This window comes from Cervus canadensis, chromosome 1 (assembly GCF_019320065.1).
Source record: "Cervus canadensis isolate Bull #8, Minnesota chromosome 1, ASM1932006v1, whole genome shotgun sequence".
NCBI lineage: Eukaryota > Metazoa > Chordata > Mammalia > Artiodactyla > Cervidae > Cervus > Cervus canadensis.
The window spans coordinates 122,397,531-122,421,740 of record NC_057386.1 but is presented as its reverse complement, the minus strand read 5'-3'; the positions used below and the strand labels follow the sequence as shown (position 1 = coordinate 122,421,740).

The 24,210-nt window shown below is 42.0% G+C and overlaps 1 protein-coding gene and 1 pseudogene across 3 annotated transcripts in view; both read right to left on the bottom strand.

Moving 5' to 3' along the window:
- Positions 1 to 24,210, bottom strand: part of CCDC60 (coiled-coil domain containing 60) — a 174,504-nt gene that overhangs the window by 66,185 nt on the left and 84,109 nt on the right. The window lies entirely within an intron of this gene.
- Positions 17,510 to 24,210, bottom strand: part of LOC122423361 — a 9,720-nt pseudogene continuing 3,019 nt past the window's right edge. The window contains exon 2 of the transcript XR_006264133.1: positions 17,510 to 17,653. The product of XR_006264133.1 is annotated as a nucleophosmin-like (transcript). The remainder of the gene's footprint in view (positions 17,654 to 24,210) is intronic.

Sequence of the window (24,210 nt, the reverse complement as noted above, 5' to 3'; positions counted from 1 at the left end):
TATTTTTTGTTGTTGTCGCTTTTTAAAGAATGCAAGCCCCACCCTGCAGCACCCATTATTACCTATTGTGCTTAATGACTAAATGGGATAGAATAATTATTCTTCATGGACCAGCCAGTGTGGACAGAAAATATGCATCAGCAGGGAGGCAGGTTTTTTTTTAGAGCGCACTGATTGTCTCCAAAGAACCCCTGGCTTATAATTTAGAAGCAGACAATGAAATAAGGCACAAGACCACTGGCCTGTGAGCTTCTGATCCATGTTCTTCTGTTTGACTGATGGGTGGGGATTACTTGCTAGAGACCAAAACCCACTCAGGAATTCACAATGGCTTTTTCCACTGAGTTCAGTACAAGGGGAAATTGCAGGGCTCTGAGGTACAGAGGTGGGCTTCCCTGGTGGCTCAGATGGTAAAGAGCCTGCCTGCAATGCAGGAGACCCAGGTTCGATCCCTGGGTCAGGAAGATACCCTGGAGAAGGGAATGGCTACCCACTCCAGTCTTCTTGCCTGGAGAGGACCTTGGCAGGCTACAGACCATGGGGTTACAAACAGTTGGATATGACTGAGAGACTAACAAACACACACACACAAGATGTGGAGCAGTTGGTGGTGGGGAGTGTGTGGTCAAAGATTCTCTCCTGAATTCACAACTTGGGTCTTGCCTGTCACCATCAGAAGCAGCTTCTGATGGCTTCCTGCTACTGCTGCTGCTGCTAAGTCGCTTCAGTCGACGGCTTCCTAGACAGGAGGTGTTTGTCGGTCACAGCTTGTCCTTGTCATGGGACATTCAGAAGGATCCCAGGAGATGCAAAATCTCTGCTCAGGACCATGGCCAGCTGCCCCACCCCCATTCGCCCAGGGTCTGCTGAGCTGCATAGGTTTGAAAGCTGCTCGGTTAACTGTCTGATTGGTCCCCAGGATTAAACTCTCATCTTCCTCTCCCGTCTGAGATGACCTTACATCAGTCCCTAGCCCAGTGCCTGAGACAGAGCAGAAACTCAGCAAACAGTGTCTACAGTCACCCAACTTTCCAGCTCCTTTCCTGACTGCAATCCTGTGTACATTGTTTTCTCTGCCAGGGAACCCTCCCTCAACCCTGCATCCTTTTTACCTGGTCATTTCTTATTCACTTTTCTAGATCAAACACTTCCAAAGGGTGTAAACTCAGAACCACAGAGGTATTGCAGGGAAAAGGTAAATGAGTCCAAACACACTTTTAAAGGCTCATATCTAGTCTATAAATCACCATAGGCACTCATACCAATAATTTGGCCTGTGACCCCTTCTCTAACACCACCCTGCTTCCAGGCCCCAGGCCCTGAGAGCTCTTTTAGTTCTTATTTTTATCTTTGTGTAACTACCAATAAAGGGCTGCTTAATTGTACAAACTTGGGGCCATTATTAACATTGTAGCCTATGAACTGAGTTGGGGTGGTGGGGTGCCATTCACGGTGAAACACACACCGTGGACGGTAGCCCCTGTAAGTGTGCAAAGGGGCAGCCCTGTTCTGAACACATAGCGCTCCCTCCCCACCCCAGTCCTCGCATGGGTAATAGGAGACCTTCAGAGAAAGTTCACTGGATCTAAAGGTTGCTTTTCAGCCAATGCGCATTTTGGGCTGTTTCAGGGCAGGGCTGGAGATTCAGATTCCTCCCTTAACTAGTTGTTTGGATGTGGTTTTATTTAATGGATTACTAAGAGATTCAAACCAGTCAATCCTAAAGGAAATCAATCCTGAATATTCACTGGAAGGACTGATGCTGAAGCTGAAGCTCCAATACTCTGGCCACCTGACACGAAGAGCTGACTCACTGGAAAAGACCCTGATGCTGGGAAAGATGAAGGGCAAGAGGAGAAGGGGGTGAAAGAGGATGAGATGGTTGGATGGTATCACTGACTCAATGGACATGAGTTTGAGCAAACTCTGGAAGATAGTGAAGGACAGGGAAACCTGGCATGCTGCAGTTTATGGGGTCCCAAAGAGTTGGACATGACCTAGTGACTGAACAACAACAGGTTACTGAATAAGCTCTTCTGATTTAAAGATTATCTTGCAAAGAGATATTTTAATTTCTTTCTTTAACTCTGCATCCACATTCTGCCAAGAAATTCTTGTCTGGTGTTAATCTGACCCAGAACAATTCCTAAAGCTAAACACACACATGTGCTGAAGGGCCAGGCCGTGTGTTTTCTGTAAATGGTGTCTATGGGCCTGCCAGAGCAGCATCAAACACATGCAATTTCCTGACCACCAAACTCTGTCTGCCTCGGATGTAACCTAAGAGAACTTGCTGAAACATCATTCTTGGCACTTCTCAGGCTGTTTGACTGTCCTGCATTTTTTTTTTTTTTTCTTTTCTGGAGTTCAGGGAAGAAAAGTGCTTCTGCAAGCATTCTTGCTGACTTTGTTCTCATTTTCATGGAAAATTCGGGGAAGATAAAGCCCAGGCAAGTAAGTTTATAAGGAATCCATCTAACCCCGGGGGGATGGCAAGGTTTGGCTCTGGGGGGTTTGATTTCGGAAAAATGTCTCACTCCATATCACCATCCGTCTCTCAGAATGATTTGAGTACTGTACCTGGGTGCCTCAATAGAAAAAAACCCCCACAAAACTGTGCTCTCTCTACAAGTTTTTCAATAAGAAAAAGCCCAGAAAAACTCTATGGTTAGACACTAGGGCAGGGCAGCTTTCCTCGAGTGGGGAAAGGGCATCCGGGAACCCCTAATGATAACCTCTCATAGGCAAGTAGCCTGATTGTCTGGGGGAAGGCTTCTAATCAAACCCGATGGGACTTGAGAGCTACGATGGTGTGGATCACTGAGATGTCAGGAAGAACGGCCGGTATGGTCTGTAAGATCATGGAGGACCTGTTCTCGATAGCGACACCTTGTGGCTGTGAGCAGCAATGGTGCTAGAGGACACAGCATCAACTTTCTCCCTCCCCCTCTGGGATTTGGAAGGTAACCAAGAAAGTTACTTATTAGACAATTCAAGGTTCGGGGGGCGGGGGGCGAAGCTCCCAGAAGCAGACACTAGAAAAATTCATGTGATGGCTCATATGGCTAACTAGAAAAATAAAAGAAGTAGTGACTTAAAAATAAAAGAAGTAGTGACTTAAAAATAAAAGAAGAGACTTAAATTTGTAACCTCTTTTAAGTTATAAAAGGGCATCTCTGGTGGCTCAGAGGGTAAAGCGTCTGCCTGCAACGTGGGAGACCTAGGTTCGATCCCTGGGTTGGGAAGATCCCCTGGAGAAGGAAATGGCAACCCACTCCGGTACTCTTGCCTGGAAAATCCCACGGACAGAGAAGCCTGGTAGGCTCTATGTGGTCACAGAGGGTCGGACACGACTGAGCGACTTCACTTTTGCTAAGTTATAAAAGAGATGGTGCTTATGAAATAGCTGCTCATATTCTAAATGCTTTCTTTGTACTAACTAATTTTATCTTAAAAACAATGTCTGGAAAGTACCTAGCTCTTTGTCTCTCAAGGCACAGAACAGACTATGGCGCTCTAAGCTTCTTCACCATATGCTGTCCAGCATCTGACTTTCCTTACAGTCAGAGAGGAATGAGAAAATGCTAGGTCCCCACACAGGTGACAAGAAAATCTCTGCTCAAGAGTGGACAGAATCCCAGTGGCATGGTCAAGCAGTCAGCATGATGTATAAACACCAGCCATCAGGAGTACTGACTGATTGTGTTAGTTGTATGTTTAACACATGCAATCCAAGTGCCAGATACATGCATCTTAACACATTTAACTATCACAACCAGGTTTTATTATTATTCTCATTTTACAGATAAGGGCAATGAGATTCAGAAAGATTAGGTAGCTTATCCATATTCAAACAGTTTGTCAGCGGTGGAGCCAGGATTCAAGCTGGGTCCAAAAGCCATGATATATTCTGGGCTTCCCTGGGGGCTCAGACAGTAAAGAGTGTGCCTGAAATTCAGGAAGCCCAGGTTCGATCCCTGGGTGAGGAAGATCCCCTGGAGAAGGAAATGGCAACCCACTCCAGTATTCTATTGCCTGTCAATACATTAGATCAAAGGCAGGGTATGTGGCTGGGAAAATGGTTTCAAAAGTGATTCTTATTCTTATGCACTTTTGGAACAGACCCCTGAGGAAATTAATCTGTTAAAATATATTTACAAGCACTAATTTTGAAATAACAGGGTTTGAACCGCTTATTTTATTATTATTATTGCTTTATATTCCTGTGGGTCGTGGGTTGGACAAATGACAGAGTGTCACTTTTCTCACAGTGGGCTGCAAGATGCTCAAGAGATAAGCTTGGCGAACTTGTGAGGTTTCTGACTTTTTAAGATAATTTTATTTTACTTTCAGGTGAAATCATGACTGCAAAATGTCAATTGATATTACAGAGAAAATCCAGACAGAGATGTGGTCAAAAACTATAGATAGTGTGTTCAGGACAAATGGAAGTTTTCCCTTGCATTGAAAAAGGTGAATGGATTACAGTCTTGGGCACAGGCTCATCTGAGTGAAAATCATCAGAACAACCACTTATGAAGGGGCTTATTAAAGGGAGTGCTGAGTAGGGCAAGAATTTTATGTGAAGAACTCTGAGGAAGAGAAATGGTCTCATAGATGCATGTTGGGTCTGCCTAGCGCTCAGCTGGACAGTAAATTTAGTGGGCGGTTATTTCATGACTACTTTATGTTTTAATTTTCCTTTCCATAAACTGCTCATTTGCTTCCAATGACAATGCTAAGGTGAAAAGGGCAAAAATCAAGTCTGAGGTATGGTCAATCTCTCACACTCTATTTTTTTTTTTTTTGGTTGTTTTGCTCTCATTTCTTATGAGAAAAGCTCATTTGTTCCAAGCATTTATGAACTAGCTACTTTTCAGCAACTAAAACCCAGTGTGAATCTAGAGGACTTCAGTTAAGAGTCAAGAATCTAAAAGCTGCATGTCCTAGGCATTTATCTTAAGGAACTAGAGTACATACTGATGTAACTCCGAAGAGGTCCATCTAAGCACTGTTTATATAAGAGGAGAATAAATCAAAGGAGAACAACCAACAAGTCCAATGACAGGAAATGGTTAGCTACATTCTTAGAGTGGAATATTATACAACCATCCAGATGGTTGTACTTGAGTGAATATTTGATAGGAAAGAGACTGCTATTTGTTTTAGATGTGATAGTATTACTGAGGTTATGGTTTTAAAGAGAGTCCTTCCCTAGATAGTTGCTTAAATTTTTACAGATAAAATCATAAATGCTTCAAAATAATAGGGGAGGATGGTGTGTAAATGAAAGAAGACTGACTGCAAGTTGATAATCATTGATCTGAGTAATGCATGCATAGAAGTTTATTATAATATTTTTTGTTCAAATCTATATGATTCAAATACAGATATTTTAATATTTTCATACTAAAAAGTTTAAAAAATGAAGTTGTGGATGTGCAATTATTGACATGGAAGATGTTCATAATCTATTGCTAAATAAAATATCAGTTTACCAAGTCAAATATGCCGAATGGTTCTATTATTTTTGGTAAAAAAAAAAATACACATGTATATATAAAAACATTGATAAAAGTTGACATACCAAAATACAAATAGAGATGATTCCTAGGTGATGTAATTGAGTGTGGTTCTGTGACTTATTTATACTATTAATACTTCTCCATATTTTCCAGTTTTTATAAATCATCTTGTTTGTATATTTTTAAAAGTTCTTTAAAATACAGGGCTCGGGAAACTGCTTAGCAATATCAACTACAGCTGAGCCTATGCAAGCTCTGGGAGCCAACCAGTCCACTCTTAGGTATGTTCCCAGCAGAAATGCATACAGATGTTCAGCAAAAAACATGCATAAGAACGTCCGTAGCAGCTCTCTTCATAACAGCGTCAGAGCGGAAACAACCCGAGTGCCCATCAATATCAGAACGGTACGCTGTGCTCCCTCCACACGATGGAAACTGCCTAGAAACTGAAAGGTTGCAAACCCCGACTCTGTAAGGCAACGTGAATAAATCTCAGAAACAATGTTGAGTGGGAAAAAAAATATACGGTAATAGTGCCAACTGTATAATTTCACTTACACAGTGTTCAAGACAGGAGACACTAATGTAAGTCTAAGCAGCCAAGAGAGTGATTTTCTGTGGGGTAGGGCAGTGACTGCAAGGGGGATGAGAAGGTTTTCTTGCGGGGGTGGGGGGTGGGGGTGGGGGTGGGGACCGGTAATGCTCCTTTTCTTGATGTGGGTGTGGGTTCCATGGGTGTGTTCACTTTGTGAAATTTTATTGAGCTGTAGGCTTAATGATTTGTGTGCTTTCCTGTATTATGTTATATTTCAATAAAAAGTTCAAAAAAATTACAGGGCTTAATGCAGGCAGCATTTACGCTAAGTGGTGGATTAGAGCTTTATTGTACAGCCTGTGGTTACATCCATTAGAATAATGGCTTGTTGAACAATCCCAATAGGAAGAGATTTCAAATTAATATGGAAATCCAGCACTAACAGCCTCCACTTATAAACTATCTGTCCTGATGTCTCCCTCTTCCTATGGTCCCTTCAACATGGACCTTTTAGGTTCAGGAGCTGGGGTGGGGTATGACGGGCTGGATCGTGTTGGGGCTCTGCCTGTGGCCATGTGCCTGGGAGCAGGGAGAAATCCATGAGACTGTGGTCATGTCACACAACAGCGACAGTCACACAGGGAGCAGGAAGGACGGAACACAGGCAGCCACCATTTATCAAGCACTTACTGTGTGTCAGGCACCGCTCTAAGTGCGTCACCTGTATTAGCTCATTCAGTCCTCACAAGATCCCTCAGAGAGGAAGACAGTACTTTTGCAATCTCTGCTCTGGGGAAATAGAGACACTAGGAAGACTGCTGATCACTGCGTGGCTTGTAAGCCACAGAACTGGGATTTGAGCCCAAGCAGTCTGGCTCAGAACCTGCACAGTCTCACACGACAGCCTGTCTGTGCCTGTTACTCTGAGCTGGGTTCCCTCGTGGCTCAGCCTGGCCACCTGAACTTTTCAGGGGTGTGTCTTAGTCACCTTCCACCTCCCCATCTCCCCTCAGCTTGATGTCTTAAAAAAAAATACAAAAAATGGAGGAGTTCTGAAACATGCATTCAACAAAAATACTTCTAATCACCAAGTACATTTCAGACGCTGTGCTGGACACTGGCAATAAATTAGTGAGCAGAAAGAGATACGGCCCCTGTTGTCAGGGGAAATGGCCATTATTTCTAGTGGGAAATGGCCATTATTCAAATAACTAAACAAAACCGTGAAATTATACACATTAAGCAAAAGTGGGATGTGGAACAAAGGCCCCAGAGTAGATGTGAGTGCCAGTCCTGCTATTAACACACTCTGTGACCTTGGACAAGGCCGTTCTTTCTGGCCTGTGGGTTCCTCATCTGGCACAAGAAGGCCTTAGACTAGATGATCAATTCCCAAACTGACTTCCAGTGACCACCCCTTCTGTGTGATGTTAAATTAGGACGGTTGTGCCTGAGGATAAAACATTCCATTGTCAGTTTGGTTGTTTTTTCATAACCTCTCTCTCCTTGTTATTCAAGCTTTATTTCTGGACACATATTCTAGGAGTTGCCAGGGTGTGCCACCCAGAATCCTCCTTCTAGATGGAGGCCCCCATTTCTCTAGGTGCTAGGGGCTCATAGCTGAGTTCTTTCCCAGGAATTGCCCTCAAATAAAAGGAGCTGCTTACATAAATTATATACCCCTCCTTGGAGGAAACCTGCATTCAGGGACTGGTTCCTGTAAGAGTACAAAGGTCTGGTCCTCTTGCCTCAAAAGTTGGGATATCTCAGAACGACCCTCCCAGCTTCAGAGCTCCCTGTGGGCTGATCGGAAGCTTGTGCTGTGACTGCTTCTTGGCTCAGCTTCTTCTCTGCCCATCCTGCTGCCCTTACTTGCTTCAGGTGTTGCTCCCAAGAGCACCTCTCAATGAAGAACCTGAATGCAAATCTCCATCCCAGAGTCTGTCCCTGGGAAACTGACCTACAGAAGTTAGGTGCAGGAGTGGTCCTCAGAAGTAGACTCTAAAATGCGATTTTGGGTCAGTCTCCCGAGGCAAAAGAAATAAAAGCAAAAACAAACAAATGGGACCCAATCAAACTTATAAGATTCTGCACAGCCAAGAAAACCATTGACAAAAGGACAACTTACAAAATGGGAGAAAATACCTGGAGACAGTGCCACCGACAAGAGGTTAATCTCCAAAATATACCAACGGCTTACACAACTCAACATCTAAACGCAAACAACCCAATCAAAGATGGGAAGAATTTGAACCAGTTCTAATGAGATGGATGAAACTGGAGCCCATTATACAGAGTGAAGTAAGCCAGAAAGATAAAGAACATTACAGCATACTAACACATATATATGGAATTTAGAAAGATGGTAACGACAACCCTTCATGCAAAACAGAAAAAGAGACACAGAAGTACAGAACAGACTTTTGAACTCTGTGGGAGAAGGTGAGGGTGGGATGTTGCGAAAGAACAGCATGTATATTATCTATGGTGAAACAGATCACCAGCCCAGGTGGGATGCATGAGACAAGTGCTCGGGCCTGGTGCACTGGGAAGACCCAGAGGAATCGGGTGGAGAGGGAGGTGGGAGGGGGGATCGGGATGGGGAATACGTGTAAATCTATTGCTGATTCATGTCAATGTATGACAAAACCCACTGAAAAAAAAAAAAAAAAAAAAAAAAAAAAAAAAAAAAAAAAAAAAAAAAAAGACGGGAAGAAGCCCTAAACAGACATGTCTCCAAAAAGACGTCCAGATGGTTAACAGGCACACAAGTAAACACTCAACATCACTAATTATTAATATTAAAGAAATGCAAATCAAAACCAGAATGAGATATTGTCTCACACTGGCCAGAATGGCCATCACCAAAAGTCTATAAATAATAAATGCTGGAGATGGTGTGTTGAAAAGGAAACCCTCCTCCACTGTGGTGGGAATGTAAATTGGTGCAACCACTATGGAGAACAGTATTGTTCAGTCGCTAAGTTGTGTCCAACTCTTATGCGACTCCATGGACTGTGGCCCACCAGGCTCCTCTACAGGAGTGAATTGCCATTTCCTTCTCCAAGGGATCTTCCTGACCCAGGGATCAAACCCAGGTCTCCTGCATTGCAGGTAAATTCTTTATCACTGAGCCACCTGGGAAGCCCAGAGAACTGAGAACTTTCAGATGTTCAAGCTGGATTTAGAAAAAGCAGAGGAACTGGAGATCAAATTGCCAACACCTGTTGGATCATCAAAAAAGAGAATTCTAGAAAAACATCTTCTTCTGCCTCATTGACTACACTAAAGCCTTTGACAGTGTGGATCACAACCAACTGTGGAAAATTCTTAAACAGATGGGAATACCAGACCACCTGACCTGCCTCCTGAGAAACCTGTATGCAGGTCAAGAAGCAACAGTTAGAACTGGACATGGAACAACAGACTGATTCCAAATTGGGAAAGGATTATGTCAAGGCTGTATACTGTTAACCTATTTGGCCCCAGGTAGCCACTGAGACCCCTTCATGGATCACAGCCTTGTCATGGCAAAGGGGCTTGCATAACTCAATGAAGCTATGAGCCATGGCACGCAGGGCCACCCAAGATGGATGGGTCATAGTGAAGAGTTCTGACAAACTGTGGTCCACTGGAGAAGGAAATGGCAAACCACTCTAATATTCTTGCCTGGAGAACCCCATGGAGAGTATGAAAAGGCAAAAAGATAAGACACTGGAAGATGAGCCCCTCAGGTCAGAAGGTGTCCAATATGCCACTGGGTAAGAGCAGAGGGCAATTACAAATAGCTCCGGAAAGAATGAATCGGCTGGACCAAAGTGGAAACTGTAAGGAAGGCTGAGCTCAGAAGAACTGATGCTTTCAAATTGTCACGCTGGAGAAGACTCTTGAGGGTCCTTTGGACTGCAAAGCGATCAAACCAGTCAATCCTAAAGGAAATCAACCTTGAGTATTCACTGGAAAGACAGATACTGAAGCTGAAGCTCCAATACTTTGGCCACCTGATGCCAAGAGCTGACTCATTGGAAAAGACCCTGATGCTGAGAAAGACTGAGGGCAGGAGAAGAAGGGGATGACAGAGGACGAGATGGTTGGATGGCATCACTGACTCAATGGACATGAATTTGAGCAAACTCTGGGATATAGTGGAGGACAGAGGAGCCTGATGTGCTAAAATCCATGGGGTCACAAAGAGTCGGATACGATTGAGTGATTAAACAACAACAAAGTCACTGGGGCACTCGTGCATTCCCCTGACCAATTCTGGCCACCCATGAACAAGAGCAGCAGCCATGGTTTGAGAAAGGCACAATGACCAGGGCAATGGCCCAGACCAGCCAAAGTGCTGGGCAAAAGTGAGGAGGCTCTAGATAAGGTGATGAGGGAGGTGATGAGTACCAATTGGTGGCCCAAAGACCCAGTTTTAGTGGTGAAGGACATAGTGTCACTCACTAACCTTTGACTTGAACTCTGGGGGAGTTAAATGTAGTGTGTGAGATCTTTATTTTAGATCACAGACCATCTCTTTTTCTTTCTTTTGAACACAAAGACACACACACACACACATTTAATCAACAGGATAAATTCACCTTTTAGGACCTATTTACCTAAAAGTTTGATAGGGCAGCACAAGACTGAGTTAAATCTGTTTTTTTTTTTTTTTTTAAACCCACAAGAGAGAAGCACATATTGTCTGTACTATGCAGGCTTCCCCTACAATGGTGGGGAGCATGTGTTTACATGGTCTAGGACCACTGAGGTCTAGAAAATGGGAGAAGCCTGAGGTCTTCTAGCTCATGAGAGATGGGAGGAACTGTGAGTCTCCTGGTCCTTACCAAACTGTCCCTGAAAAAAGGCACTGATTCCATCCTACAGGTGAAAAACTGAGGTTTAGAGAAGTAAAATGACCCGGCTGAGGTCACTTGGCTGATGAGGGGGAGGACGAAGTTTGTCTCCAAAGCTCATACTCTTCATTACTGTTCTTGAATAACTCTATAGAGCAGTTATAACCCTAGAATAACATTAGAGCAGCTCAAAGACGACAATGACCGCCTTTCCTCGAGTGGTTCCTACGTTCATCACCCATATCTGCCTCCACAAATCTCAACCACCGTGTGCAGCAGACTTCTTACCCTCACATCCCATCCCACAGATAAAGAAACCAGTTCCACAGAAGTGAACTGATTCATGCATGGCCACCCAGGTAATAACTGGTGGAATCAGGATTTGAATCCACAGCTGACTCCAAAGTCAGCACACTTTCAACTGTACTGTCTGAACCACCCTGCTTCCCCCACCCTCAAGCCTGGCTATCAGCCTGAGAACACTGCCTATCATCTGGGAAAGGATTCCACAAAACAGAGTTTTTTGTGCAAACCTTTATGTAACAAAGGTTCAAGGGTTCAAGATATTTTGATGCTTAAATCTGAAAACATGTAAGTTCTTTTTTAAGGTGGGATCCTCTGAGGCAGCCTTAGCCACAAGGAAAGAAATTAAAGAAAGATACCCACCCTCAGTGGAGAGTGTTGCAAGAAAAACAGAGAAGAAAACTTGCCCTGTAACTGTAGTTAACTAGAGGTGTCAAAGACACACCAAGATGCCAGTAACAAAGAAGAAATGGGGAGGGCCTCGGGGTCACATTCAAGATGATAAAAATGCAATTAACTTGAGCCTGGTTCCTCCAGCCCGCAGCAGTGACCTACCCTTCAGTGTGCGGCTGTGTTGATCAGTTCTGGGCTAAGGACCCAGGGCCAAGTACTTTCCTTTATGGAACATGCTGGGGACTCATTAATGCTCGCCCACTGGCTGCAGGGTATGTGTGTGTGTGTGTAGGGATGATGTAATGTTGGGGGGACTGAGGTCTTCTCTGAATGATTCATAAGGTACAATTCAGAAGCCTTAACTTTGTCTGCATTCCAAGGTATCGACCAGCATATAAATCCATGATCTTGAACAATTCTAGGGCTTTGAGGCAAGTCTCAAGTCTGAGGAGAAGGCAGTGGGAAGAATCAGGCTTGAATTTCTAAGTGAAGACGTTCTGGGCTACAGGCTGTATATATGGAGATCCTGGGTGTTGACTGATGGGATATAAAAGCTATTGAGAACCGTCAGTGAATGTCAGAGGTCAACTACAGCTTTTCAACATATTTAAATTCACTGATTAAATCAGCCTCATTTATGAAGGAATTTGGGTAAGGTTTGCTCTCCTGCTGGTCTCTTACTCTCCATCCCTCAATTTGGATTAATCGTCATTACAGATACCAGCATTTCCTTCTGAGTCTTCTAATTTAGAGATGACAAATAAATTACATTCTGTGTAACAACTCTAATCAACGGTGGTGGCTATCTGCAGTTCTGGACTGAGAGGACTTCCAAGACCAAGTCTGGGCTCAGGTGGAAAGAGTGTTGGGATCTATTAATGATGTCTGCCTTGGGCACAAGAGAAAGAAGTGGTGGTGGGGGAGTATATGTGCCACCCATCTAGATTTAACTATTAGTTAAATTATTAGCTTCATCTCTTTTGTTTCAGAAAGAGAAGTTCACCTACCAGTTTAGACACAAACCATAACTCAAAGTAAATGTCCCTTATTAAACACCATTAACTCATAAGGCAGCCCAGAAACAGGGTGGGATGATAAAAGTGTCACATTTCCTCTGGATTTATCTGTCTTTATAGACTAAGAAGCCATTTCAGTCATCAGGGTCCTTGGTTGCCAAGCTGTTCCACTCAAGAGGGGTTTATGTGAGAGTATACATGGGGTGATAAAGGGTTTGAAAAATCTTGTGGGGATTCAAGATTGGGAACTTATAGATAGACACTGGAGATTTTCTCCAGAAAGAGAGTTTCAGGGTCCTCGGAGCAGGATCTGAAAGTCTTCAGCTTGAGTCTTGACGTGACTCTCTTCTCTTCCGCTGCGGTCTTCTCCTCTCACTTCCCGCTCGGGTCCTCCATCCTTCCTCTCTTTGCAGCACCTGCTCACACACAGTCATTGCCCCCCGTGGCCTGGCTCCCCTCAGTTCTCCATGGCCTCTCTGGCCTCCCTTCCTCCTAACCTTGTAGCTTCTTCCCCCATTGTCACCTGCTTGACTCTTGATGTGGTTTCTACTTTCTACTCCCAAGAGGGAGACTCTGATTTGTACAAATTAATTTTGGGGAAACTAGCTCATGAGTCAAAGGCCAGCTCGGAATTGGCTACCTGACTGTGGTTGACTGAAAAAATGACCTGAAATCTCTGCCCTTGTGCTCATCAAAAAGTAGAATTTATTCCCGCACCTTTAATCTGAGCTGGATATGTGACTTGCTTTGGCTACAAAGTGATGTTTCCTATCTTAAAGCTTCAGAGGCCTCACATACTTTCATTCTCCCTCAGAATCCTATTCTCACCCAACTGACCCGCTTGAGAATGAGACACTGTGCTGTTAGGGCCAAGGTCATCCTAGACCCACCTACGATGCTGTCCTCCAAGCCTAGGAGGGAGCCCAGCCAAGATCAGCAAAGCCTCCTACACAACCCTCAGCTGAGGACCGATGCTCAAGAGAGCCCAGCTGAGACCAGAGAATCTCCCAGCTGAATTACAGACTCACAGTCATTAGTAAATGTGATTATTTTAAAGTCATTGATTTTTTTTAGGTGATTTGTTATGTGGTGATAGCTAACTGTCACAATGACTGCAAGGAAATCTCTGAGCTTCTCTGAGTCTTAGTTTTCTCATCTGAGAAATGGAGCAAAAGGAACTTTCCTGCTTGCCTCAGGGAAGATTTTTAAGACATGATGCAAATATAAACTTTAGCAAATATTTATTGAGGGACTTCTCTATGCTAAGAACTGAGCTAGACCCTGGGGATTTGCAGAACAGACTGATTATGTTGCAGGACAACATTAATACCTTCTCTTCCCAATCACAGGCCATTCCCAAAAAAGGCGGAGTGAACACTCCAGTTTGAAGGCACTGGAAGAGAGAGACTGGCCCGATGGAGACAGCAATCAACTTGCCATCTCATCAACTGATTTATCCCACAGATTTATAGATAAGCTGTCTCCTTCACTCACTTCCCCTAAATTAATACACAGGTCTTCCCCTTTATTTTTAACTGCTAAATTCCAGGCATGGACAACAGAATTAATATCCCATCAGTAAACACTCAGGGACCATGACGGTGGACATGATATATTCTAGGTTAGGACACATCTTACATCCCAGTGAGGGAGGAAGAGATTGCACCTCCTTCTTCATTTCCCACATCGGATCCAGTCCTGTGCCTCCAAAACAGAAAAAAAAAAAAAAAAATCCCAAATTTACCCACTTCCCTCCAAAGCACTGCTATTTGCCTGATCCAAGCCATCGACATCTCCTACCACAGCCTTCCCACTGACCTCTACGCAGCTGATGAAATGTTTTTTTTAAAAATCAGACGATATCCTTCTCTTGTTCAGAACCCTCCTGAGGGTTCTCATTGGACTTAGACTAAAACCCAAGCTTTTCCCAATGGCCTGTGTGGCTGAAGGCCCTGTAGGCTCCAGTTTGTGCCCGTCTCCCTCATCTGCTCCAGTCACACTGGTTTTCTTTCTGCTTCTCCAATACTGTTGGTTTGTTCTGGCTTCGGCACCCATCCACCTGTTGTCCCATAAAATACTCCATTCAGGAGGCACCGTTCAGATGTCAGCCCATGGCCCCCTTTAAAAGACTGCTTCCTCTGACCCCTCTCACTAAAGCAGCACTTGTTCCGCATCAGCACCACTGCTGTATGTAGGCAGACGCCGGGAATATTGTGAATTGGGTTGCAGGCCATTGTAATAAAGTGGGTACTGCAATAAAGCAAGTCACACTTTTTTTTTTGGTTTCCCAGTGTATATAAAAGCTATGTTTATACTGTACTGGTAAAGAATCTGCCTGCCAATGCAGGAAACATAAGAGACTTGGATTGGGAAGATCCCCCGGAGGAGGAAATGGCTACCCACTCCAGTATTCTTGCCTGGAGAATCCCCATGGACAGAGGAGCCTGGTGGGCTACAGTCCATAGGATCTCAAAGAGTTGGACATGACTGAAGCAACTTAGCATGCACACTGTACTGTAGTCTAAGCATGCAAGTGCATTATATCTTAAAAAAATGTATATAACTTTAAATTAAAAAACACTTCATTGCTAGAGAAGACTATCATCTGAAACTTCAATGATTCTAATGTTTTTGCAACAGTCACATCACAGATCACTGATCACAGATCACCATCGCACATATAGTAAGAATGGGAAATTCTGAAATATTGAGAGAATTACCAAAATGTGACACAGAGACACAGAGTGAGCAAACACTATTGGAAAAATGTGCCTATAACAGACTTGTGGTGTTGCCACAAACTTTCAATTTGTAAAAAATGCAGTACCCGTGAAGCGTGGTAAAACAAGTTATGCCTGTACATCACCTTCTTTTATACTCCTCACAGGATATGGTCAATGTCCCCACCCCAATCCTGTACATTTACTTGCTAACTTGTTTGCTTTTTGCTCAATACAAGTCATTGTCTGTTATTCATTGAGGACAGGAATTTTGTCTATTTCACTGCCCTGTCTCCTGTATATACTATGATGCCTGGTGTATACCTGGTGATTCCTGGTACTCAATAAATACTTGTTGAAGAAAATGAACGACCACAGAAAACTAAGGAGGTATCAAGAAGAAGTGTCTAACTTCATACAAAAGAAAAAGCTTCTTCCTGTGCCCAAATCCCACCTCTGTTATTTCTCATTGCCCTGCTTCGGCTGTTTCCCAAAATGCAGCTGGAAAGCAAAGCCTCAGACCTTGGAAACACCTGCATAGTTTGTACCCTGCTGGGATCTTCTCGGGGAGAGGCCTAACTCATCACTGCTGCTACTGCTGCTAAGTCGCTTCAGTCGTGTCCGACTCTGTGCGATCCCATAGACGGCAGCCCACCAGGCTCCCCCGTCCCTGGGATTCTCCAGGCAAGAACACCAGAGTGGGCTGCCACTGCTTATTTGCAATTGCTGGTACCTGACTAAACTTCGTGTGGGTAAATCATAGCTTCAGTTTCGACATGTCTGTTGTTTTAGTTGCAGAGATGTCTGTTTCCCTTAAAACATGTGCAATAAAAAGCGTCAGCAGCTTTGGAGGAAGACGTGCCATTGCCTTCAAGAGTCACCTAGAACTGGGCACATACAGAAGCCCTGGGTGTCAACTTCCGCGAGGGAAGAGCAATTTGGCAAGTGAGCGCATGGTGGCTGCTGAGTGCCGCTGAACATCTGGTGGAACAGGCGAGGAGGAAAGCAGTTAGATTTTTATTCTTTTTAGCATCATGTTAAATTGGCCATGAAACCAGGGATGGTGCAATTGAATTATAAGAGGGCTGAAGTATTAAATAAAAATCGAGGAGACAGTGAAGGTGTTTGGCACAAGGTGGGCTGGATTCTAACAGGAGGTGAAACGGATATTAAAAACAGTAAGTAGAAAAGACAATATCTTCTCCACTAATAATTCACCTCATTTAATACTGTGTGATGAGGCCAAGGGGTGTGCATCTCTTAGAGGGTGATTTCCCCTGGAAAACAAGGTGTTTGCTTCTGAAGGGGGACCTCTGGCTCCTTAAGTGTCAGTGGGATCCAGGAGCATGGCCAGGGGGAAGGTTTTACTGTCGTTTCTTGTTTTCTTGCTTTGTGGCTTTTCTGTCTGGCTCTTTCCACACTGTCCTTCACGTCCAGCACTTGGCTAAGGATGTTAAAGCCTGTCTGATGAGGATGTTAAATTCTAGCCATGGTTGATGTGTCTGGCAGAAAGGACAGCGCAGCCTGCCAAACCAAGGATGGCAGAAAAGCCACTGTCTTTATCACCTTTCCTTCACCCCTCTGCTCTACAGGCTTAGAGGAAAGCTCTACCTTGGTTATCTGGGGGCATGTCCACAGAGGGTGCTGGTGTGTGTGTAACAGCCACCTCTCTGGAGGGACAATGAGCCTGATTTGTAGCTTCTGATGATTTCTGTGCACAAGTACTCCCACTATGGCTGATACTGAGCTACTGATATGAAGTCAGTGAATGTGGAACCCCCATTATACAGTAATGTCTACCACACAGATACTATAAACAGAGGTAATCTCAAGAGCACAGCCAGCAGTAAAAACCTATGAAATCATTAAGGAGTGATGAGTTATGAGTATTTATCACGTTTGTTTTAATATTATGTACTGGATTGGCCAAAAAAGTTCATTTGGGGTTTTCCTGTTATATCTTGTGGACAAACCCAGATGAACTTATTGGCCAACCCAATATTTTTTTTTTTTAAATACTGAGTTTATTTCACATGTATATTTTTGTCTCCCCACCATTTCCATCTGTCTGAACACCACTACTACTATTCCTATCAAAACATTCCATACATACGTAAAACCAAGCAAAGGGTGGGGTTCCATCTTTAAAAATTAAACAGGCATTTTGGACAACACATTCTTGGCAATGGAACGTGGACAACATTTATCAGATACGGTAGTGAAAGTTCTCACTCTGCATTATAAAAAGGACAGCCAGATATCAACTGTTACAGAAATGAAATAAGACAGAAAATTTTTAACAAACTGTTTAAGCTATTTTCTTTCTTTATTTATTTATTTATTTTTTATTTTTTATTAGTTGGAGGCTAATTACTTCACAACATTTCAGTGGGTTTTGTCATACATTGATATGAGTCAGCCATAGATTTACACTTATTCCCCATCCCGATCCCCCCTCCCACCTCCCTCTCCACCCGATTCCTCTGGGTCTTCCCAGTGCACCAGGCCCGAGCACTTGTCTCATGCATCCCACCTGGGCTGGTGATCTGTTTCACCATAGATAGTATACATGCTGTTCTTTTGAAACATCCCACCCTCACCTTCTCCCACAGAGTTCAAAAGTCTGTTCTGTATTTCTGTGTCTCTTTTTCTGTTTTGCATATAGGGTTATCGTTACCATCTTTCTAAATTCCATATATATGTGTTAGTATGCTGTAATGTTCTTTATCTTTCTGGCTTACTTCACTCTGTATAATGGGCTCCAGTTTCATCCATCTCATTAGAACTGATTCAAATGAATTCTTTTAATGGCTGAGTAATATTCCATGGTGTATATGTACCACAGCTTCCTTATCCATTCATCTGCTGATGGGCATCTAGGTTGCTTCCATGTCCTGGCTATTATAAACAGTGCTGCGATGAACATTGGGGTGCACGTGTCTCTTTCAGATCTGGTTTCCTCAGTGTGTATGCCCAGAAGTGGGATTGCTGGGTCATATGGCAGTTCTATTTCCAGTTTTTTAAGAAATCTCCACACTGTTCTCCATAGCGGCTGTACTAGTTTGCATTCCCACCAACAGTGTAAGAGGGTTCCCTTTTCTCCACACCCTCTCCAGCATTTATTGCTTGTAGACTTTTGGATAGCAGCCATCCTGACTGGCATGTAATGGTATCTCATTGTGGTTTTGATTTGCATTTCTCTGATAATGAGTGATGTTGAGCATCTTTTCATGTGTTTGTTAGCCATCTGTATGTCTTCTTTGGAGAAATGTCTGTTTAGTTCTTTGGCCCATTTTTTGATTGGGTCATTTATTTTTCTGGAATTGAGCTGCAGGAGTTGCTTGTATATTTTTGAGATTAATCCTTTGTCTGTTTCTTCATTTGCTATTATTTTCTCCCAATCTGAGGGCTGTCTTTTCACCTTGCTTATAGTTTCCTTTGTAGTGCAAAAGCTTTTAAGTTTCATTAGGTCCCATTTGTTTAGTTTTGCTTTTATTTCCAATATTTTGGGAGGTGGGTCATAGAGGATCTTGCTGTGATTTATGTCGGAGAGTGTTTTGCCTATGTTCTCCTCTAGGAGTTTTATAGTTTCTGGTCTTACATTTAGATCTTTAATCCATTTTGAGTTTATTTTTGTGTATGGTGTTAGAAAGTGTTCTAGTTTCATTCTTTTACAAGTGGTTGACCAGTTTTCCCAGCACCACTTGTTAAAGAGGTTGTCTTTTTTCCATTGTATATCCTTGCCTCCTCTGTCAAAGATAAGGTGTCCATAGGTTCATGTATTTATCTCTGGGCTTTCTATTCTGTTCCATTGATTTATATTTCTGTCTTTGTGCCAGTACCATACTGTCTTGATGACTGTGGCTTTGTAGTAGAGTCTGAAGTCAGGCAGGTTGATTCCTCCAGTTCCATTCTTCTTTCTCAAGATTACTTTGGCTATTCGAGGTTTTTTGTATTTCCATACAAATTGTGAAATTCTTTGATCTAGTTCTGTGAAAAATACCGTTGGTAGCTTGATAGGGATTGCATTGAATCTATAGATTGCTTTGGGTAGAATAGCCATTTTGACAATATTGATTCTTCCAGTCCATGAACAGGGTATGTTTCTCCATCTGTTTGTGTCCTCTTTGATTTCTTTCATCAGTGTTTTATAGTTTTCTATGTATAGGTCTTTTGTTCTTAGGTAGATATACTCCTAAGTATTTTATCTTTTTGTTTGCAATGGTGAATGGTATTGTTTTCCTTAATTTCTCTTTCTGTTTTCATTGTTAGTATATAGGAATGGACAAGGGAGTTTCTGTTGTTGTTTAATTTTATATTCTGCAACTTTACTATATTCGTTGATTAGCTCTAGTAATTTTCTGGAAGAGTCTTTAGGGTTTTCTATGTAGAGAATCATGTCATCTGCAAACAGTGAGAGTTTCACTTCTTCTTTTCCTATCTGGATTCCTTTTACTTCTTTTTCTGCTCTGATTGCTGTAGCCAACACTTCCAAAACTATGTTGAATAGTAGTGGTGAGGGTGGGCACCCTTGTTTAGAACAGCAGTCTTAATATATATAAAATATATATAATACATTTTTTTAATATATATAAAATATATAAAGATGCTTTGCTTCTAGTAGGTTTGGCCCTCGCGGCTGACTTGGTCCTCAAAGCTTGTTCCCCCATCTGCTAGATATCACAGGTTGTATTCTCTGGGTAACAGATGCAGGAGTGGAGTTCACTGGGTAGTGGGATGTTTATCAGGGAGTGCTGCGGAATCTACATCTGTAGGAGAGAGAAGGAAGCGGGACGGGGTAGAAGGAGAGACTCAACTGCTCGGCAGACCTGAACAGCAGTCTCGGTTGATTCCAAGGGGAGATATGAAATTAAAATGTCTTTCAGTGTTATCTTGGCTTGGAACAAAACAGTCTGGTCTTTCCCCCCTGTGTCAACTGTTGCATCTTGCCTCCTGGGAAGGGCATGATCTAATCAGACAGTGTCTGAAGGGGCTGAGCACTGAGAGTGTCTAATGACAGTGCTCGCAGCAGCTGGGCAATAAACCCTTTCTTGAAGTGACATCTGGGTGGCTGAGCTTTTCATCCATTATACCAGTCAGAGACTTTCAAGGATTTTTTACTATGGTCCACAGTAAGAAAATTCTCTGACGTTACTAACTAGGCATGTGTACACCTGCATCACACACAAAGAGAACAAAAGTTTTGTAAAGTAATATTTTAACATTTGCCCATTGTATGTGGTACTCTCTGACAATCTCTATGTCAATTTGTTTTCTTTCAATCCATCCCATATCATTCTATTCTCTTTTACTTTTCAAAATGTTGTTTATAAAATACTAATTTGATTTCAAGACCCTCTATTAGATTACAGCATGCAATTTGAAAACTGTGGAATTAGATTGATTGTGGAAATCAGCCAATTACTAGTGAGCAAGTTCTCCAGCATAAGTAGAATGGGCTTGTGTTCCACGATGTGATTGGATTATTTTCATTTCCAGGAAACCAGAAAAGGAGAGGAGAGGTTTGCTGATGTGGGCTCCCGAGACAGGGTGTGGTTCATCACAGATCTCTAAATCCTTGAATGTCTGGTTCTAGTGGAGTGTCATTTGTGATTACTTGTTCTAACAGTATGCGCTCCAGGCAAGACTTTTCAAAGAAGGAGAGTTAATTACTGGGGATAAAATAGTAACTGTTAGTGAGAACCAGCATTTCCATTTACTTGTAGAGTTTTAGAATGAGGTTAGCCAATGACACTTTAGTTTCTCTGGACAGTGGATGCCTGTGATCAGTTTTATGTTGTAACTTTCACGTGTGAGGAATTACTGGTATCATTGCTATAGCCAGTGACAATGGTGTCATTGGTATATGTCATTTGGTATAGCCTGTTGTGTTTTGAAATGTACACAGTAAATGCTTAAATAATATAGTATGGCTATAAATTAGATTCCATTTTTAGACAAAGATATGAAAAAGATCATAAACTGAGATAGATTTCAAGAAGGTGAGAAATCAACAATTGTTTTTTCTTCGGGACAACAAGAACAGCAAACCAAAAACATACCCTTTACCCCTGAAACTCAAGCAATGAATTTATGACCCTAATTTGTTAAGATTTACCCTGGAACAAAGTAGAAATTTCATTACATGTATTTAAAATTTATGGCATATAAATTGAAGAAATATGGTTCTACTTGGAGGAATACAGAAGCAATCATGTAGTAAAGAAGGAAAATGGAAGATATCTAGTATTTTTCATGTTTTGTTTTAGGAAATCTGCAATTTGTTATCTTATTTTATCATTGGTGAACTTGATGGTTACTAAAGAGAAGAGGCTAGGATGTAAGGGGCTTAGCCATGCTAACAGTCAGGTTTGGAATTTAGATCTGGCTCCATCCTTTATACTACTTCAAAGCCACATATATGTTTAATTTTCTAACATTTAAAATACTACAGAGGGACTTCCCTTGTGGTCCAGTGGTAAAGACTCTGACTTCCAAAGCAGGGGGAAAGAGTTCAATCCCTGGATTCCTTGTCTGGGAACTAAGAAGGCAAATGCTGCACTGGGAGGCCAAAAAACCAAAAAACCCCCCAAAACACATTCAGAATAGGGAATTCCCCGGCAATCTAGTGGTTGAGGTTCTGCGCTTCCACTGCAGAAGGCACAGTTTTGATCCCTGGATGGGGAGTAAAGAGCCCACGATGCACACTGATTAAATAAATAAATACAAATAAAAAATAAAAAGCTGCAGAATAAATCTATATCAAAGTCAGATATACAATTATAGCATATCAAAATACAAGTTGAAAACTAGGTTATCAATGATCACATTTCCATATTTTGCATTGTGGCTGTTTATGAAATGAGTATATTATATAGTTTAAAAAACCATTTATTACTGTTGCAAGTCTTTGGAAATTCTCACATGATATGTGTGTTATATATCAGTTATCTGTTAATAAATCCAGAAATCAGGTTTAAGTAAGTCAAAGTAATAAGTGTGTATATACACTGAAGAAGGGTTGAGATTAAAGTCAAACAAAGATCTGGAAACCAGTGGAAAGAACATCTTTTATAGATATATTTCACATCAGTTACATCAATTATATGTAACAGTGAAAGGATAAATATATATATTTACATATAAAGCAATGCATGACTGTTTTCAAGCATTATCACATCTAAAAAATGTAGTATGTTTTCTAAAGATGATATCAGACTATCTTTGATTTGGCAAGATATATCCACTTACAAGCTTCAGATAGTCACTTCAAATGTTACTGGTGTACTAACAACAATAGTTTTACTAAAAGGGAAAAAGGTTTATAAAGGACAGACTTTAAAAAGTCATTATTAGCCCAGTTACCTCAAAATAGTATAAGAAATTAAGTGACTGACCTCATTAAACAGTTCACCTCACACCATTTTATTCTCAGGAAATTAGCTCTGAAGCATGTTAGAAGACAAATTTAACTTCAGCATTAGAGATGAAAAATGAACTGGAAAATGTAAGAAGTTGATGAAGACACTAGAAAGGGTAAAATACAATCACATTCAATTCAGTTCAATTCAGTCGCTCAGTCGTGTCCGACACTGTGACCCCATGAACTGCAGCATGCCAGGCCTCCCTGTCCATCACCAATTCCTGGAGCTTACTCAAACTCATGTCCATTGAGTCAGTGATGCCATCCAACCATCTCATCCTCTGTCGTCCCCTTCTCCTCCTGCCTTCAATCTTTCCCAGCATCAGGGTCTTTTCAAATGAGTCAATTCTTTTCATCAGGTGGCCAAAGTAATGGAGTTTCAGCTTCAGCATCAGTCCTTCCAATGAATATTCAGGACTGATTTCATTTAGGGTGGACTAGTTGGATCTCCTTGCAGTCCAAGGGACTCTCAAGAGTCTTCTCCAACACCACAGTTCAAAAGTATCAATTTTTCGGCTCTCAGCTTTCTTTATAGTCCAACTCTCACATCCATACATGACTACTGGAAAAACCATAGCTTTGACAAGAAGGGCTTTTGTTGGCAATGTTTCTGCTTTTTAATATGCTGTCTAGGTTGGTCATAACTTTTCTTCCAAGGAGCAAGCATCTTTTAATTTCATGGCTGCAGTCACCATCTGCAGTGATTTTGGAGACCAAGAAAATAACGTCTGTCACTGTTTCCACTCTTTCCCCATCTATTTGCCATGAAGTGATGGGAGCAGATACCATGATCTTAGTTTTCTGAATGTTGAGCTTTAAGCCAACTTTTTCACTCTCCTCTTTCACTTTCATCAAGAGGCTTTTTAGTTCCTCTTCACTTTCTGCCATAAGGGTGGTGTCATCTCCATATCTGAGGTTATTGATATTTCTCCCAGCAATCTTGATTCCAGCTTTTGGTTCCTCCAGCCCAGCGTTTCTCACGATGTACTCTGCATATAAGTTAAATAAGCAAGGTGACAGTATACAGCCTTGACATGCTCCTTTCCCTATGAGGAACCAGGGAATCACATGTCTGTATATTATCCATACAAATGAAATTTAAGTGTTTAAATTTCTTCTGTAATGGCTTTCATGTTTCTGTCACCTTGGTTGTGCAGTGGTTTTTATCTCTTTGAACTTGGTTGTCATAATACTTTTGGTCTCATCTTTCTTTACCTGTGAAATGGGACAGCACTTTAAAATTTATGTTCTGTTGTACACTACTGTTTTTTTCAGACATATTAATTATTCAATATATAGTGATTATAAAAAACTATATGAAAATTTTCAGAATTTTTTGGGCTCCAAAATCACTGCAGATGGTGACTGTAGCCATGAAATTAAAAGACACTTACTCCTTGGAAGAAAAGTTATGACCAACCTAGACAGCATATTAAAAAGCAGAGACATTA